General features: G+C 44.0%; 1 protein-coding gene across 7 annotated transcripts in view; it reads left to right on the top strand.

Annotated features, from left to right (window-relative positions):
• Positions 1–9,880: 9,880 nt before the first annotated feature.
• Positions 9,881–15,607, top strand: part of Gapvd1 (GTPase activating protein and VPS9 domains 1) — an 86,048-nt gene continuing 80,321 nt past the window's right edge. For all 7 annotated transcript variants that reach the window (XM_029535982.1, XM_029535980.1, XM_029535981.1 and 4 more), the window contains exons 1-2: positions 9,881–10,025; positions 10,341–10,634. The gene's annotated coding sequence lies outside the window, so the exon portion shown is untranslated. The remainder of the gene's footprint in view (positions 10,026–10,340; positions 10,635–15,607) is intronic.

Here is a 15,607-nt window from a genome sequence, read left to right as displayed (position 1 = left end):
AGAGAGAGAGAGAGAGAGAGAGAGAGAGAGAGAGAGAGAGAGAGAGAGAGAGATTCACGCACACATTTAGGAATCAAAGGCCCAGGAAATACTGAAGTTTGCCCAAGGGATCACACCTGAGAAGTGGTGAACTCGGGGTTTGAGCCGTGGAAATTTGATTTTGTTGTCATTGTTTGGTTTAGTTTTATTAACCGTAAATTGTGTGTCTCTATGTGTATGTCCACGTGAATACAAGTACCCTTGGAGACCAGAAGAGGGTGAAGAGGGTGCTAGATCCTTTGGACCTGCATCACAGGCAGTTGTGGACCACCTCACATAGGAATGAAGCTCAGGTTCTCTGGAGGAACAGTGTAGAATCACAACCACTGAGCCATTTCTCCAGCCCATTTGCTTTTTTGAGACGGTCTCTCGGTGGTCCTAGCTGACTGAGGTTATACCCCTGATCTTTCTGCATGCACCCCCTAAATTGCTGCTCAGGAGATGGGAAAAGTTTGATTTTTTTTAAGGTTTATTATTTTATGCATAGGATGCTTTGCCTGCATGTGTACTTGTGCACCACAGGTACCCTTGGCACCCAGAAGAGAACATCAGACCACTGTAAGCTGCCATGTGGATGCTTAAAATGGGACCTTCTTCCAGAGTAGCACGTGCCCCTAACCAGCCATCTCTCCAGTTAGCTATTTAATCTGGATGGTGCAGGCTCTCTAGCTTCAGGCTTAGAGAACAGAAAACAGCCGCGTGTTTTATATTTTGATGAAGTGGAGGCTTTTATCTAAGAATTTAAAATAACTCATTTCATCTGTGCTCCTATGAAGAGGAAATGCCATTTGAATTGGTGACAAAGCTGAGCTAGGTAGGACTCACTCGGCTTTGACGCTGTTTAGGTCTTAGTTGAATCTATGGATTTGCACTTTGAGGGGCTGTTTCCCACTGGGCTCATGAATCTAGCTGTCCTCTGAACTTTTGGGAATTCTCTGATCTCTGCTGTCCATCTCATGGCTGGAAAGCTGGAATTATAGGTGCACCTATAGGTCTTACGTTGGCTGTTTCTTTTGGGGACCCAAACTCGGGTCCTCACACTTGCACAGCACATGCTTTTATGCGCTGAGCAACCTCTCCAGCCCAGACTTTTCTTTGCTTACAAGTAGGCCCGAATTAGATGTGCTGCTTTAAAAGCATGTCTAAAAATCCTAACAAATTCAAAGCGGTGACTGATAATCTTTTTTTTTTTTTTTTTTTTTTTTTTTGGTTTTTTTTTTTTCGAGACAGGGTTTCTCTGTGTAGCCTTGGCTGTCCTGGAACTCACTCTGTAGACCAGGCTGGCCTCGAACTCAGAAATTCACCTGCCTCTGCCTCCCAAGTGCTGGGATTAAAGGCGTGTGCCACCACGCCCGGCTTTTATTTTTTAAAGATTTATTTTATGTATGTGTGTAGTACACTACAGCTGTCTTCAGACACACCAGAAGAGGGCGTGGGGTTCCATTCAGATGGTTGTGAGCCACCATGTGGTTGCTGGGACTTGAACTCACAACCTCTGGAAGAGCAGTCAGTGCTCTTAACTGCGGAGCCATCTCTCCAGCCCCCAACTAAGTTTCACTGAAAGAAATCTTGAAAACTGACTCTTAAGGCAGGTGTGATATCTCGGAGTTTTTTGGGTTTTTTTTTAAGATTTATTTATTTTATGTATGTGAGTACACTATCGCTGTCTTCAGACACACTAGAAGAGAGCATCAGATCCCATTACAGATGGTTGTGAGCCACCATGTGGTTGCTGGGAATTGAACTCAGGACCTCTGGAAGAGCAGTCAGTGCTCTTAATCCCTGTGCCATCTCTCCAGCCCTCAGAGCTAATTTACAAGCCTGATTGTTGTGGGGTATTCACTAGAGAAAACTTCTCAGACAGGGGTTTAAGTCAATTGAAAGTCCTTATTAGCCAGCCGGTGACTACACTGGGTGTTCAAGACCTCAGTGTAGCATCAAATCTTTCTCAAGGTGAACTTTCACATTCAAAAACCATATTCTGGGTTGACATACTTCAGTCAACAAGAACAGTTAGCCAGAGGAGAAGTACAGAAGCCGAAAAAGCAAGGTTAGTACATTAGAGACTTTCCTAGAACTGTGGGCTTTGATGGGTTAGGTTTAGTGTTGAAGATAGAGGGTGCTGTCCATGTGCTGAGTTTTACAGCATGAATGGTACTCGAGTCATGGAGTCAGTTGTGCTAAGGTCTGACTGGGGGCCTGTTACTTGATAACCTAGTTTGATCCTTGAATACCACAAGGTGGCAGGAAAGAACCAAGTCTTCTGACCCGAAAGGCCTACACACACACACACACACACATACACACACACACACACATATGCATATAAGCACATACACATACATACACATAAACACACAACACATACACACACAAACACACTAAATAAATAAAACTGAGTCTCCCAAGCTGGGCGTGGTGGCGCACGCCTTTAATCCCAGCACTTGAGAGGCAGAGGCAGGCAGATTTCTGAGTTCGAGGCCAGCCTGGACTACAAAGTGAGTTCCAGGACAGTCAGGGCTACACAGAGAAACCCTGTCTTAAAAAAACAAAAAAAACCTGAGTCTCCGGCAGTGCATGAATGAAAGAGTTTGATTAATATATATGTCTTCTCGGGGCTGGAGAAATAGTTCAGCAATTAAGAGCACTAACTAGTCTTCCAGAGCTACTTAGTACAATTCCAGAAACCACAAGGTAGCTATCTGTATTATCTGTTATGGGATCTGATGCCCTCTTCTGGTGTGTTTGAAGACAGCGAGAATGTACTCACATACATAAAATAAATCTTTTTTAAAAAAACGTGAATAAATATGTCTTCTTAGGACTGGAACAAAGGATCAGTGGGGTTAAGATCACTTACAGCTCTTGCAGACAAGCAAGGTTCAGTTCCTAGTATCCAAATGGTGGCTAATAGTTCCTGTTCCAGGGATCCAATGTCACTGTGGGAATCAGTCATGCATATGATACACATACATACATACATACATACATACATGCAAGCAAAATACTCATGACACCTAAAAATAAACCTTTCTATATTTAAAAACGTCTTCTCATAGTCTCCTGATGTGATGAACACTGCCACACACACTAATTCACGTCATCTGGCAGGACAGGGAAGCAGAAATCCCAACACTAAACAGTGAAGACCTTAAGACGAAGGCTCCTTCTCCTTCCAAAGTCGCGTACCCCATCTTTTCATTTTATACTCCCTCCAAGGAATCATTGGAGCAAGCCTCAGTCTGGGTCTAAACACTCAACGTCTTAACTAGACAAGGCTTTCCCTTTTCTCCCTGCCCTGTTGATCTCAATTCTGTTCATTTGAAAACAAAGCTTGTAATCCCAACACTCAGGAGGTTGAGGCAGGAGGATAATGTCTTAGGGTTTTACTGCTGTGAACAGACACCATGACCAAGGCAACTCTTATAAGGACAACATTTAATTGGGGCTGGCTTACAGGTTCGGAGGTTCAGTCCATTATCATCTAGGCTGCAGCATGGCAGGATCCAGGCAGGTATGGTGCAGGAGTCGAGAGTTCAACATCTTGTTCAGAAGGCAAACAGGAGAAGACTGGCTTCCTTAAAGCAGGTGTCTTAAAACCCATGCCCACAGTGACACACTTCCTCCAACAAGGCTATTCCCACTCCAACAAGGCTATACACACTCCAACAGTGTGACTTCCTGGGCCAAGCATATTCAAACCATCAAAGATAATGAGGTCAGGGCCAGCATAGATCCCATACAGGAGAAATATAAGCCAGGCCTGGTAGCTATTGCTGCAGCTGCAGGAGCTTGAGGCAGGAGAATCACCACAAAGTCAGGTCAGCATGGGTTACACAGTGGCACAGGGCGGCCCTGAGCTCATGAATGAAACCTTGCTCATCTGAAAGAAACAAAACAGTAAGGTTTCTCAGCATGAAAGTCACCTGCCACCAACTCTCACCGCCTGAGTTTCTTTGTGTTCCCACAAAGAAATGTGGGATGGTGTGCACATGGAGGCAAGAGAGATGATTCTTTCCTTAGACCTTGAGATAGGGTTTGTCCAATTTCTGTATCTGCATCCATACTCAAGGCTAGATGGCTTACAGACTTTCAAGTGATGCTCCTGCCTCCGACACACACTTCACTGGAGGAGTCCCAGGATTGTCAGCACAAGGCACTGCAGCTGACCTTTATATGGGTTTTACAGATCAAATGGAGTCAAGCTTGTGTGTGCAACCAGTGTTTTAGGCTGCCCAGCTGTCTAATTGTCCGCATTATTGTAGATTCTTTCGTTGTTTATGGTGTTTTTTGGTTGGTTGGTTTTTGTCTCAGCCCCAGGGTTTGAATTCGGGGCCTCCAGAATACTGCTGCTTTATGTCTCCTGCCATCTTTTTTACTTATGTCTTACTGTGTAACTCTGACTGCCTGGCACTTGCTGTGTAGACCAGAATGGCCTTAAACCCGTCTCTGCCTCCTGAGTACAAAGAGTAAGTGAGTCACCATATCCTGCCAGTGAGGTCGTTCTTTATGTACCAATGAGGAAAGATGTCCAAGATACAGTGTTCAATGAAAGAGTTGTAGAACACAGAATAGGATGTAGAATGTGATCTTATTTTTACTAAACACACACACACACACACACACACACACACACACACACACACACACACACACTTGTATCCAGACTGAGAAGGGTTGCTTTCTCTGTGTAGAACTAAGAAGAAATGAAGACTTTTTCCCCCTTTTGGCTTTATCTTTATAACTATTGGAAGGAATAAAATTATTGGGGCTGGTGAGATGGCTCAGTGGGTAAGAGCACCCGATCGCCCTTCCGAAGGTCCGGAGTTCAAATCCCAGCAACCACATGGTGGCTCATAACCATCTGTAACAAGATCTGATGCCCTCTTCTGGAGTGTCTGAAGACAGCTACAGTGTACTTACATATAATAAATAAATAAATCTTTAAAAAAAATTATTGCCATCCCTGTTTTATGGTTAAAATAGGCAAAACGATGTCTTAGGTAAATCTCTTATCTTTTTCTTTGGCATCTTTCACTTCATAATCTTTATTTCTTTTCTTCCTTTTTTTTCCTTTTCAAATTTTTTTCAAGACAGGGTTTCTCTGTATAGTTCTGGCTGTCCTGGAACTCACTTTGTAGACCAGGCTGGCCTTGAACTCAGAAATCCACCTGCCTCTGCCTCCCGAGTGCTGGGGTTAAAGGTGTGCGCCACCTTTTCAATTTTTGAAACAGGATTTCTCTGTGTAGCCATGGCTTTCCTGTAACTTGCTCTGTTGATCAGGCTGGTCTTGAACTTAGAGATCCACTCGCCTCTCTCCCTCAAATGCTGGGACTAAAAGTATGCGTCACCACCACCCTGAATTTAAAAAAAAAAATTCTTTCTTTCTAGACAGGGCCTTGTTTTTCTTTCCAGGATAATTTTCAGTAGGAACTTGGTAGTCTCTGATATACAGGATCTAACATAGGCTCAGAGAAGTGGCTTTAAAGGTAAAGGGTCTTATCTTCAAACCCTGTGACCTGAGTTTGATCCCCAGAACCCACATGGTGGAAGGTGGAAGGACAGAACTGACTTACACTAGTTGTCCCTTGTGCATGCGTGCACGTGCACACACACACACACACACACACTCATTCCTTCACACACACACACATACACACACACACACACACACACACACACACACACGCCAAATACATAAATATAAAAAAGAAAACAAAAAGCCAACACGGGGCTGGAGAGATGACTCTAGGGAATCTTGCTCTTCCACAGGACCCTATTCTGGTTTCTAACATCCAGTCTGGCAGCTTCTGACCACCTATTACTTCGGTTCTATGGGATCTAATCAATACCTCTGGCCTCCTTAACACCTGTACATGTGCATAGACGCACACACACACACACACACACACACACACACACACACACAATTAAATACAACAAAAATAAATCTTTTCAAAAGCCAAACACAGTTGGATGATGATGGCGGCTCATGCCTTTAATTCCAGATTTCAGGAGGCAGAGGCGGGGGAACCTCTGAGTTTGAGGCCAGCCTGATGTATACGCGAATTCCAGAACTACACACAGAGAAACCCTGTTTCTTAAAGCAAAACATAAAAACAAAAACCAGACCGAAACAAAAAACCAAACCCTTATTTATTTCTAGGTTTCCAATCAGGTTCTAGGTAAACAAGGGTTAGTGGTGTGGGGTGCTCTGACTTCAGGGACTAATTAATGATTTTAAACAAGTCGGGCTGGGTGTGTAACTTTTAGCAGCAGACAGAGCTTGCACAGCATGCGCGAGGCTCCTGGTTGGATATCTGGGTACAATCCCCGGCACTGCAAAGAAGCAAGTCTGATGATCCGAGTTCTAATCCCAGGTACTACCTGGTAGAAGGGGAAGACAAATTCCTACAGGTTGTCCTCTGACCTCCATAAGTGACAAATAAATAAGTAAGAAAATAGTTTTTAAAGAAATCTCTTTGAGAGAAGTTCTATTATGCAACTCTAGCTGTCCTGGAACTCACTGTGTAGACCAGGCTGGCTTCAAACTCACAGAGATCTGCCTGCCTCTGTCTCCTGAGTGCCACCAAGCTAAGTGGCTGCAGCTGCTGCTTCATCATCATCTCCTTCCTCCTCCTCCCTCCTCCTTTTAAGATTTATTTATGTGCTACACTGTAGCTGTCTTCATACACACCAGAAGAGGCATCAGATTCCATTACAGATGGTTGTGAGTCACCATGTGGTTGCTGGGAATTGAACTCAGGACCTCTGGAAGAGTAGCCAGTGCTCTTAGCTGCTGAATCATCTCTCCTGTCCTCCTGTCCTCCTGTCCTCCTGTCCTCCTGTCCTCCTGTCCTTCTCCTCTTCCTCTTCCTCCTTTTCCTCCTTCTCCTCTTCCTCTCCCTCCTCCTCTTCCTCCTCCTTCTCCTGCTCCTCCTCCTCCTCCTCTTCCTTCTCTCCTGGCTGTCCTGGAACTTGTTATGTAGACTAGGCTGGCCTTGAATTTACAGAGTTACTGCTTTAAATATTTTTGTAGTTTAACACATCTAATTAATAATGGAGTTTGGCATGTCACCCATTTTTTTTTTGTTTGTTTGTTTGGTTTATCTTGCTTCCCTAAGACTGGTCAGGTGCCCAAGAAAAGAAAGCAATCATTTCAAAAGATTGAAATCTGAGTTTGTCACTGGTGTGTGCTTTTAAAGCAGAGAACTTTAATGAGTAGCACAGAATTGGGAGTCAGAGCAGCTGAACTTTCTTGCAGATCCAATATGAATTGGCACTGCTGTGGTCAGTTGAGACAAGGTCTTGCTCTCCAGGCTAGGCTGGTGTCAAATTGTGATTCTCCTGTTTCAGCCTCCTAAACGCTGACATTACCTGTATGTACCATCATGCCTAGCACGACTCAGTAAGAATTTGTGACTGTGCACAAATAATTGTATATGCCTGTATAGCATGGTTGGTTGAGTTGTGTATCAGAAAAAAATGTCTTTGGATAGAATTCATTATTTTTACTTATTCATTCTTGAAACAGAGTCTCAGATACCCCATGCTTGCTTCAAATTCTCCATTTTTCTGTTTCCATGTTCCAAATGCTGCCAAACAATAGTAAGAAAAAAAATTATCACCATGACAAATTCTAGAAAGAGCATAGTTGCTCTCCCTACAGAACAGCACTATTTACTAAATTCTGATCATTTTTTCCAAATTTATTTATTTTGACCATATTTTGCATTCCCACATGTAAAGTGTGTTGAGTGTAATAGCTACTCCACAGCCTACTACTATAACAAGAATCATTGTGGTAGTGATTCAGGGTTCTGATAAGAATGTTACATTCTTTGGGAATGCTGAATGGGAAGATTAAAAGCTGTTTGTCTAGCTCAGGCACTCCATCTGCAGACAGAACAGGGCTCAGGCCAGTGAACTGAACATCCCTGTTCTCATTGTACTTACAGTGCGCAATCTACTTCCTTCATAACTCTTAGCTTCTTTAGAAGCTTTTTCTCTTTCTTTTTATTTATGCACATTCATTTATGTATTTACACACTTACTTATGCATCCACATAATTTATTTGTGTGTTTGTTTGTTTATGGGGGGCAAGTTTTTGCCACAGTGGTGGTTAGAAAACACTGCAGGAGTCATTTCTCCTTCCTCCACTATGTGGGGTGTTTGGGGTCAAACTCTGACAGTTCGGTTTGGTGGCAAATGCCTTTACCTGAAGGTTTCCTTTTGTGCCTTTGAAATCCTTTCTTCAAGCCGGGCTGGTGGTGGCATACGCCTTTAATCCCAGCACTTGGAAGGCAGAGGCAGCAGAGGCAGAGGCAAGCAGAGTTTCTACTTTTGTGCTCTGGAGCCTTTGAACATAATCTTCTGCTCAAGTGGGTTTTCCCTTATGCAATCTACAAATTTTATATCTTCCCCCTCTCTCTTTTTCTGGATTATTTCTTTTCCTTTTCCTTTTCCTTTTCCTCTTTCCTTTCCTTCCTTCCTTCCCTTCTTTCTTTCTTTCTTTCTTTCTTTCTTTCTTTCTTTCTTTCTTTCTTTCTTTCTTTCTTTCTTTCTTTCCTTCTCTCTCTCTCTCTTTTTTGTTGACACGATTTCTCTGTATAGCACTGTCCTGGAACTTGCTCTGTAGACCAGGCTACCCTTGAGATCCGCCTGTCTTTGCCTCTTGATGCTGGGATCCTGACTCATCTCCTACCTTGAAATCTAGTCACAGCCAAATCTCTTTTTCTTTTCCTTGTTTCTTCTTTCTCCCCCCCCCCTTTGGCCTTTTGAGACAGGGGCTCTATATAATCCTGGTTATCCTGGAACTCTGAGGTTGGTCTGATTCTGCTTTCCAACTGCTGGGATTAAAGTCACAGGCCACAAAACTCAGCCTAGGTCTTGATTTCTTAATGCAATATGGTCTCTTTCTCTGGAATCTCATAGCACTTTGTAATTCTTCATAGCACTTTGTAATTTAGTTTATTGTTACAATCCTCAATCTATGGGAGTTACTTTCCACTTTATATTGTATATTGTATCCACTTGCTTTTTCATCTGGTTGGTGCTTTGTACAATGTAACAGACCCGACTGATAATCTTTAATTGAACTCTATTGAACGGCAACATGGTACCAAAGACATTTTACTAGCTACCCACAATGCTATTGTAACAAAGTAGCAAATAGGAAGCAAATTCTGACAAAAGAATTTCCTTTTTGCAGGGTGTGGTGATACACGCCTTTAATCCCAGCACTCGGTAGGCAGAGGCAGGTGGATTTCTGAGTTCGAGGCCAGCCTGGTCTACAGAGTGAGTTCCAGGTCAGCCAGGGCTGTACAGAGAAACCCTGTCTCGAAAAAACCACACACACACACACACACACACACACACACACACAAAGAATTTCCTTTTCGACGCAGGGTTTCAGAGGATAGCTACGGCTGGTCTAGACATCTTGTGTAGCTCAGGCTGGTTTAAACTTTTGTCTAATTTTGAGACTTTTGTCTCAGCCTCCCAAATGTTTTAGATTATAGGTGAGAGCTACCATGCCAGTTCAATTCTGATGATTTTTAAAGGAGGTGTATGGAAGACGGGTGGAAAGCTGTCTGGGATCTGATTTATGTTTGAATAGTTGGGAAGATGAGTTTTCACTACCCCCCCCACCTTGGGGGCGGAGCATGAGACTCTTGGCGTTGCAGGATATATTGTCTTCAATATTTTAAAGGGCTGTCAAGTGGGAACCAATTCTCTTTGCTTCCAGGCAGAATTAACTACTAGCAAAGGGAGGAAAGACAAGGGAAGCAGGTTTCAGCTCAGCAGGAGGCGGAACTTTCTAACATTTAGAGCTGTCCAACAGAGAGGAGCAGGCTGCACTCCTGAGAGGTAGTGAGCTGATACTGGAACATCCGAGAAACAGAAGTGAGACGGGGAGGCCATCTGGCTGAACGTACAGGAGGATATTCCTGCCTGGGTGGGAGCTGCACTGATGACCTTTAAGGTATGTTCCAACTCTAAGGTTTCTGTGACTGTTCACTTCTGCTAACTTGACGCGTCCTTTCTTTCTTTCTTTTCTTTTCTTTTCTTTGAAAAAACAAAACCGACCTAAACTATTAAATATCACTGCGTGGCTTACAATAAAAATCGACAAAACGAGAAGTGGGAAATTATACTTATAAGCTAAAAATGAAGATACCGTCCAAATGGCATAGCTTTTAAGTGAAGGGGGGGGGGGAGAGAGAGAGAGAGAGAGGCTATTGGATGATGTTCCGAGCAAGAGAGGAGTGTCATTTTTTTGTCCACCCGTCTTCTCTAGCACCAGGTACACGGAGACGTGAGGGCGGAGGATCGGCGGACAGGTCCCGGCAAGGCGGTTCGCGACCGGGAGCGGAAGGGCGGCCGCAGTCCGGACCACCGATCCCAGGGGCCCCCGCGGCGCCGCGCACGCGCACTGCTGAGGGGGCAGCGCCGCCGCAGGAGGCAGGGAAACCGCCTGGCGATCTGTGGCGGCGGCTGGGCGGCGGTGGCAGTTCGCAGCGAGGGCGACGGCTCCGAGGCCGAGAGGCCGTCCGGCGAGGGCCTGGGCGCCGTCCTCCGCATGACCTCACCGGTGAGTGCGCGTCTCCGGCCGGCCCGCGCCGCGTGCCCTGCCGTCTGGCCTAGCACCGCAGCCCGCGCCTGACGGCCGCCCCGCCCCGGGCCCCGGGCCTGCCCCGCGCCCGGCGCCGCTCGGGTGGGAAGCCGCGCGGCCGGGCCCCGCGAGAGGGGTGGCGGCGCGCGGGTTCCGGCGGCCGGCCTGAGGCGGCGGGGACACGGGGCGCGTGGGGGATGGGGTGGGAGCGCGACGCGGCGGGAAGGGGCGCAGTAGCGCGGGTCGCCTCTGTGGGCGTCCGGGGCAGGTGGGCAGCGGAGCCCCGGAGACCAGGAGCGGACCGAATGGCTTGGGAGCGCCGCCAGGGACGCGCCGGACGCTCCGGGCTGGGGACGCCGTGCACCCGCAAACGCGCGCCGGGCTTGGCGTCTGTGCACTTGCTGCTGGTGGTCTTGGAGTGTCCGTTCTGTCGGACAGAATTGTCACGGGTGCTGGCTGGGCAGACCTCAGAGACGAGCGGGATCCAAGGCATAATTCTAAATAAAGTGAAATAAGGCGAGCTGTCAGATGAGCGGTAGGAACGACGAGGACACTGTTTTTTTTTTTTTTTTTTTTTAATGTTAAAACTCAAATAAAGCTTAATAAAAATGAAAATTTTGAGTTTGAGCAAAAAGGATGAGGGCTGGGAACTAGAGCTCCCAACTCGTGGTGCCTCGGTGGATTGAATGTAGATAGAATGTCTTTAGTGAGAATGAGGGTAAAATTACACCTTTATTTACAAACCAGTAATTGAAACTGACTGTTGCCTTTAGTTAAACAAAAACAGGTACCAAACCACAATAGTATTAGCAAATCCTGTGAGTTTGCCACCAATAGAATTTATAGATATTTTTGTGTTATGTTTGGAGCCTTCTCAAAATATCATGTTTGTTGATGGATTTCTTTGAGTCAGTGAGTTTCTGCTATATCTTATGTAATAAGATGTAGTTATACATGTCAGTTTTTCATTTCATAATATGTCAGTATAATTGGTTTCCTTTGTACTGACAGGAATTTTGCTTTTAAAAGCATTTTGAGAAGGGAACCTTAAGCTTCCCTAGACTATCCATGGCACAGAATGATTAATAATTCCTGAAATAAAGATAAACTTTGAAGGGGACTTAACAGTACCCAAGTTTTGTCGTTCAGTAAGACAGAAGAGAGGGGGGGAAAAAAAGAAAAAAGAGAAGCAGACAGAATGAGACTATATACATGCAAAAGAATTTTTGAAATTTTTTATTAGCTATTTTCTTTATTTACATTTCAAATGTTATCCCCTTTTCTAGTTTTCCCTCTGAAAATCCCCTATCCTCCCCCCCCCCTGCAAAAGAATTTTATAATCAAGGACTGAATAGCCCTGTTCACCTAAAACTGGGTATGTACACCAGGCTGGCTTCAAATGTGCTGTGTGGTTCGTCTACCTTTGACTTCCAAGTGCTGGGGATATAGGTGTAAGCCACCACTCCTGCCCTTTATAAAATATATATATATATATATATATATATATATATATATATATATATATGAATGGTACCAGTGTAGTTTTGAAAGATAGAGCAGACCGTAGATATTTCATCTAGTGTCCTGGGGAATCAGCACACTACTGTAGAAAGAAGAGGAAGTGAGTGTTGTGATTTTTGTGCTGAGGCATCACAGACTTTCAAGCCCCTGAAGCTTGTGAAAAGAAATTTTCGTAGTTGCTAATTTTCTTTTTCTTTTACCTTCTTGTGTATGCGTTGTATGGGCATATAAATGTTCATGTGTTTACATGTGTGTGTATGTGTTTCTGGAAGCCAGAGATTCATGTTGAATGTCTTCCTGTCTCTCCACCTTAGTTTTTTGAGACAAGATCTCCTACTGGCTTGCCAGCAAGCCCCGAGTTCCCACTGTCTTTGATTCCCAATCCAGGGATCACAGGCACTCGCTATGTTTACATAGGAGTAAAGCTTTTTACATGGGAGTTGGGAATCTGAACTCAGGACCTCGTGCTTGTGTGGGAAGCGATCCACAACTGAGCCATTTTCCTAGCCCTCCTCCGCCTCTTCTGGAACCTATGGCTTTGCATATGCTGTAGAATAGCAGGGAAGCACACTAGGAGTTGTGCTGCCAGCGCCCATAGTGGTTTTCTTAAAATCATAAAGGTGATAAAGCTTGTAAATAGGAAGAGATCCTTATGTTTTTTTTTCCTAAGTGAAAAGTATCAGGCTCAACTATAATATGTCTTCAGTTGTTATTTTTTCATATATGAAAAGACCCATACAATTTTATACAGAGTCGGGAAGCTGGTAAATTGTTTTCTTTTTCTTTTCTTTTTTTTTTTTTTTTTTTTTTTTTAAAGATTTATTTATTTATTATAAGTAAGTACACTGTAGCTGACTTCAGACACTCCAGAAGAGGGCGTCAGATCTTGTTAAGGATGGTTGTGAGCCACCATGTGGTTGCTGGGATTTGAACTCTGCACCTTTGGAAGAGCAGTCGGGTGCTCTTACCCACTGAGCCATCTCACCAGCCCTTCTTTCTTTCTTTTTTTTGGTAAATTGTTTTCTTTAAATTCTCTTTCAAGTTCTTTAGGTTCTGGCATCTCTGGGTGGTACCTGCTCAGGGCCAGGGGCATTCTGGACAGGTGTACTATTACTGAGCTGCTTTTTCACACAGCTCTGTAGGTTTTTCATTTTGAGATAGGGTCTCACAAAGTTGCTAAGGGTAGTCTGGAACTCGCTGTGTCACCCAGATGGCTCTCAGTGGCAAATCTTTGTCCTCTACTCTTTTGTTTTCTCTATGCCATGTATCCATCTGCTGTTATATATTTATTGAAAATTATAATTTTTTCTTCCTTACTTGCCATCTTCATGACAACAGAGACTTTGTCATCATTTCTGTGCTGGAATAAGGACTGCTGCATAGTAGGTGTTCAGTAAATGGTCCATGGATAAGGGGGTGAGTCTGTCTGTCTCTCTCTGTCTCTCTTTCTTTAGCTCCTTCTGCCTTTCAGCTTGATATATAGTAGAGGATGATTATTATTATTTTTCAAGATAAGGTCTCACTATGTAACCCAGACTGGCCTATAACTTACTATGTAGACCAAACTGACCTTAAACTTCCTGTCTTTCCTCACCCTTCTGAGTTGGGATTATAAGCATGTGTTACCATGCCTGGCTCCTCTAGGAAATTATTTCACAAACACTGTACAGTACTTCTGTGGGCATTTGTTTTCATATGGCATGTATTAGCTCTTTTTTTTATGTTTTTGAGACAGGGTTTCTCTGTTTAGCCCTGGCTGTCCTAGAACTCACTTTGCAGACCAGGCTGGCCTCGAACTCAGAAATTCGCCTGCCTCTGCCTCCCAAGTGCTGGAATTAAAGGTGTGCGCCACCACTGCCCGGCATATGTATGAGCTCTTATTAGCACATGATGCCATGTAGGACTTGGCTATGCTCACCTTCCCATCGTCATGAAATGAAAGTGAGACGTCTGTAAGTCAAGTTTTTTTTTTTTTTTTTTTTTTGCTTGTTTTTGAAGGCAGGGACTTGCTGTGTGATCCAGGCGTTCTTGGGATTAAAGGCGTGCGCCACCACTGCCTGGCTATAAACTTGTTTTTATCAAAAAAGAAGAAAAGTAGTTCTAGACAGTATGTTGATAGTTTTATTATTAAATTAGGGAATGCAAGTTGAAATAAGTGGTGCCACATCTTCCATGGAGGTAGTGTGTGTGTGAGAGAGAGAGACAGAGGAGACAGAGACAAGAGTCAGGGTCTCACAGTGAAGCCCTGGTTTGCCTGGAGCTTCCTATGCTGACCAGGTTGGCTTGCAATGTACAGAGATCCACTTGCTTCTGCCTCCCTATTGCTGGGATTAAAGGCATGAGCCACCACACTCAGTTCATTAAAAGAAGTTTTAATCTGACAATAACTGGTGACTATGTAGCAGAAATGATAATTTTAGAAACAACATATAGAGTGTAGATTGGTACATGTGCCATTGGAGATTATATTGTAGTTCTTCCTCGTGTAATTCTTATTGAAGTTGAAATGTTTGTAAGAGAATATAGATTGGAGGTGATGACAACAGTGATGGTATGTGTGAATTCCTCTCCCTTTCCTTCCTTCCTGTTAATTTTTGCTTTTTGAGACAGGGTTTCTTTGTGTAGCCCTGGCTGTCCTGGAACTCATGCCTGCCTCTGCCTCCTGAGTACTGGTATCAAAGGCCTGTAGCACCACTGCCCAGCATTTTTTTTTTTTCTTTTCCTAAAGGCTAAAGCAGGACTGATGGTGTAGCTTGATGGTAGAGCAGTTGCCTAGCACGTGTGAAGCTTGCACTTTAATCCTAATGATATGCAGGCACATGTGCATGAGGAAGAAGTGCCGTGGTGTTAACAGTTGTGGAGAGCTGAGTACAAGTGTTAGGTTGTTCTACAGCTTTTCTCTTCCCCATTGTCTGCTGCTGGATGGGACTTTTAAAGTCTGTAACTTAAATCATCTCTCCATTCCCCGCTCCCCGCTGGATGTGGTTCCAGCACTTAGGGGTCAGAGACTGGTGGATCTTTGTGAGTTCAAGGCCAGTGTGATCTTCATAACGAGATCTAGGCTAGCCAGAACTATAAAGTGAGAGACTCTGACAAAACAAAACAAAACAAAACCAAAAAAAAAAAACACAGCAAAAAGTAAAAAATATTTCCTTGTTTTGTTATCTGTTTTTATTTACTTGTTTATTTTGCAGTGTTAGGGATCAGACTCTAGCCATAGCATGTGGGGCACTTGCTTTACTATGGAGCTGGATCCAGCAACCAGTCACATTTACAGCATAATGAAAATGAATCATTTGATTGGCAAATGCCATTTTATTTTATTTTATTTTATTTTTTTTTTGGATTTTTTTCAAGATAGGGTTTCTCTCTGTAGCCATGGCTGTCCTGGAACTCACTCTGTAGACCAGGCTGGCCTCAAACTCAGAAAT

The sequence above is a fragment of the Mus pahari genome, chromosome 3, assembly GCF_900095145.1.
Source record: "Mus pahari chromosome 3, PAHARI_EIJ_v1.1, whole genome shotgun sequence".
NCBI lineage: Eukaryota > Metazoa > Chordata > Mammalia > Rodentia > Muridae > Mus > Mus pahari.
The sequence above is the reverse complement of the archived record's forward strand: the minus strand, read 5'-3'. Positions and strand labels throughout refer to the sequence as shown.